Here is a 4,099-nt window from a genome sequence, read left to right as displayed (position 1 = left end):
GAGAAGCGAAGGTGTTGCCGTGAGTGGGTACAGTCTGCGACATCTTAAATTTCATGTATGCTATCATTACTCAACCCATTTTATGTAAATAAATCAAATATCTTGATAAAGAAGCTATAATTCGCTCAAAATTGAATTTTTTCTATGGTGGGTACCCTGGGTGTGTCCACCAAGAAGGTATACGTTAAGTCGATCATTTTTGCAAAGAAAAAAAAACCTTGAATAAACTATATGCACGATTCGCGTACAACTGAACCAAATGAAGACGAGCAGGAGGCTCGAAGCGGATTTTTTTAAATTCCACTTACAAGCAAAAATGTACAGTGATGGGTACACGGATACCCGAGTGTGCACACAAGGGTTAAATTTCTACCATTTAGGGCAAATTATGGAAAAAGTTCCACCCATACGTTTCACTTTTATCATAAAAAGCAATTCAATCAACAAATTCTAGATTATTACTTTAATTGCGAATATTGGACAAGATTTAAAGAAATATAAACACTTTGAGTTTTCAAGGATGCTGCTATTCCGACCAGTATATTAAATTTAGTATAAAATGTATATTAAATTTCAACTATTGTTTATGCAAATGACTTCATATAAATTTTTATTAAATTTAATAGAGATTTTTCTAACATTGCATGCAATAGCTTCATTCCCTGATTATGACGTGATTATCAGATCACGGTGTTTCCGAGAAAAAAAAGTTACCCCAGTTAATTTTTCACAACTTTAAAATCTTCATCAGCTATGTAAAGAACTACAATAAACCTAAATAGTAGAGACTAAACAGTTTTTCTGCAGCGTGGCAGATTTTTGCATTTTCGATTTCATTTATGTCTACTGTCAGTGATAAGTAAATAACCTTTTTTTTGTAAATACATTAACCTCTATGTTTTTTGATTTGCGGTAAGTATTCATGTTTATGTTCTAGTAAATAAAATTGTACTGTTCCGGCTAAATATAGTTTCTCTTGAATCTCTTCATTATGTCTTGAATATGTCTTCAAGACCATAATTTCTTGTCCCGTCTCACCAGCTATACATAGTTGATATATATTTATACAGATTTCTCTTCAATGGCTGTAGCTACGCCAGGACAAAAAGAGGTTCACCTATCTTAAGACACGGAAGAATAATTTATGTCTTGTTTTTATTACTACCAACAAGGCCTGCCATTTCTAGATAGGTTGGAACCAAATAGTTGACATCTGTTAAAGAGTAAAATCACACTAAATCATGGGGTATCAAATTTTTTCAGCTATTTTGATCTGCGATTTCAACTTAATATGAACCGTTTTGGAGGATCAATACATTTTAAGGAGCAAAACTTTTTTATATATGTCATTCTGAACACTAATATTTATTTGGAGTTAAGAAATAATCACTGAAATGATTTTTTTTTAATATTCATAACGATAACCAGATCTTCGAAAACTCATCAAGCTATCTTAATCTTCAATTATGAACACAACTTCCTCGAGGAAGATGAATTTTGATTACCTAGATTATCAGGTTTACGTCTCAGAATGACTAGATGTTCGAAAACCCATCAGACTGTCTTCAATCTCAGTTATAAACACAACTTCCTCGAGGATGACTTATTTTTAATACCGCGATTACGACACTGAAAAATGGTTAGTTGCGACAAGAAGTTCCTTATTAATAGAGTTGGTATTAGCTACAACAACAACTTCGATGGTAACAGTAACTAACCAGTTTTGTATGGCAACAAGTCGCCGTTATTCCTCCTATGGAGGTTATATTAGTGAGGATAGTAATGGTAGTCACAAGAAATAAATTATTTACATTTACCAGCAATTTATTTTCCAAGAAATAAAAGCAGTATAGGTAAAACCTATCTGAAAGTAGTATCTACTATCGAAACTTGTAGCGAGAACAAATAAAGTAGTAAGGACAACTACTACCAATCTTGCGAATAAAAGTAGTAACCTCAACCACGTTTAATAGCAACGGCATATATTACAAACTAAACTAGTTGGGCCTACTACTTTGTTAGTTGTCCCAACCAACTAGTTTTTTTCAGTGCAGATTTACTTCTCAGAATGACTACGTATTTGACAACCCATCAGAGTTTCTTAAATTGTAGTCAACACTACTTCCTCGAGGATGATGTATTTTTAATACCTGGTATACGATTACTTCTTAGAATGACGAGACCTTGGAAAAACGGTCACAGAATGTTACATTTCTATTCTGAACAAAACGTCATCGGCGAAGGTATGTATTTTGAACGCCTGGTCTAAGAGATTTACTTATTAGAATGAAAAGACATTGAAAAAATTGTCGAAGTTACTTAAATTTCAATTATGAACGCACTATACTCTAGAAAGATCCCTCGCAAAAACGAAGTATTGGTAATCATTTGATCCAGTACTTTTTTCGTGAAAAAGTATTGAATTTCCAATATTTATTCGCGAAAAAAGTGTCAGATCCAATACTTACCACTACTTCTTTTTCATGAGGGATGCATTTTGATAGCATCACCTACCCGGGTTTACTTATTTAGAACCATGCGAAATTTAAAAAACCTTTAAATTTGAGTAATCAACACGTTACCTCCGCGTGGATGATGTATTTTTCATACCTAGATTACCAGGTTTACTTCTCAAATTAACTAGAGCTTTAAAAACCCGTCAGGGTGATTTGAACTTCAGTTATGAACAAAACTTTCTCCAGGAAGATGTGTTTTGAAAACCGGGACTATCAGTTTTACTGCTTAAAATAATGAGACCTTGGAAAAATGGAATAGGAAATAGGAATACTTAAATTTCTATTATGAGTACATCCTCCTCGGACGATATGTATTTTAAACAGCCTGGCTACCAGAATTACTTCTTAAAATCACGAAGCTCGAGAGAAAAGGTCAAGGAATCTTAAATTTCTATTGTGAACGCACCTTCCATGGGGAAGATGTATTATGAAAGCCTGAACTACTAGATTTATTTTTTAGGACGACAAATCCTAGGGTAAACGACGGTTAGGGCGACTTAAATCTTAGTTTGTGCATAAACCTTTCTCGAAGAGGATGTATTTTGGACAACTTGAGCGCCAAGGTTTTTTCTTCTAAAGACGAAAGATAGGGAAACCTATCAGGGTGATTTAAATTTCAGTTGTCAACACAATTTACTTGAGGAAGATGTATTTGCAACACCTGTACTAACAGGTTTACTTCTTAGAATGAGAAGACCTTCGAAAAATTATCAGGATAAACAAAGCTTAGTTCTGAATGCCCTGCAGTTATAGCGAGAGGTATTTACTGCACTGTATTTTTTTATGTGTACTGTTTTGTATAGTGAAAAAATTTTCCCAGTAAAGCTAATCACTCAAATCTTATTGTGAAAAGTTATTGGGGGGGGGGGGGGGGTGATGTGTGTATTTTTAAAGTGGCCAAAAAGTAGTGAAAAAGTACAGTAGCATTGTTCCGGATTAAAAAAAAACATATATAACGTTCAAGTTGCACACAATTTATAAGTAACTATTTAAACCCATCATTTACCCAAAATTAATTTCATAGAACTCAGTAAACAGCTTTTACATCCCTTTCCGAAATTACAATAAGAGTCAACCAGGAAGGATAACTTGGCGCAGGCACACTTTTTGTGAAACTTGATAATTAACTACTTTAATAGACGTAAATTCAATAATAATCATACGCATAGGGCAGATAAGATATTTATTTACGTGCCCTATATTATTTTACTACAGTTTTCAACATGTTTAAATTTTAACGGAGCTTTTTGTAACATGTGCTCCACATTACCCACCGCTCCCCTAAATCCGATAAAAAAAATAGATTTCCGGTTATTCAGTTATAATAAAACGTCCAATTATTATGATTTTGTCGGCGACAACGGGTCTATACACTCTTTGTGAATAACCTTTTTTTTAGTCCTTACGTATACCGTTTCTATAATATATTAGAATATCTATTAAATATACATTTATTTAATTTATTAGAACAGTTACCCTTCATTATATAAAAAAAAACCTAGGGTCATTTTACAGAAAAGGGACCGGATACCTTTTCATAGGTTTAGAAAAAAATCTTGTATTATTTTAGAATCTTGTATGTA

The sequence above is a fragment of the Belonocnema kinseyi genome, chromosome 2 (assembly GCF_010883055.1).
Source record: "Belonocnema kinseyi isolate 2016_QV_RU_SX_M_011 chromosome 2, B_treatae_v1, whole genome shotgun sequence".
NCBI classification, from domain to species: Eukaryota; Metazoa; Arthropoda; class Insecta; order Hymenoptera; family Cynipidae; genus Belonocnema; species Belonocnema kinseyi.
The sequence above is the reverse complement of the archived record's forward strand: the minus strand, read 5'-3'. Positions refer to the sequence as shown.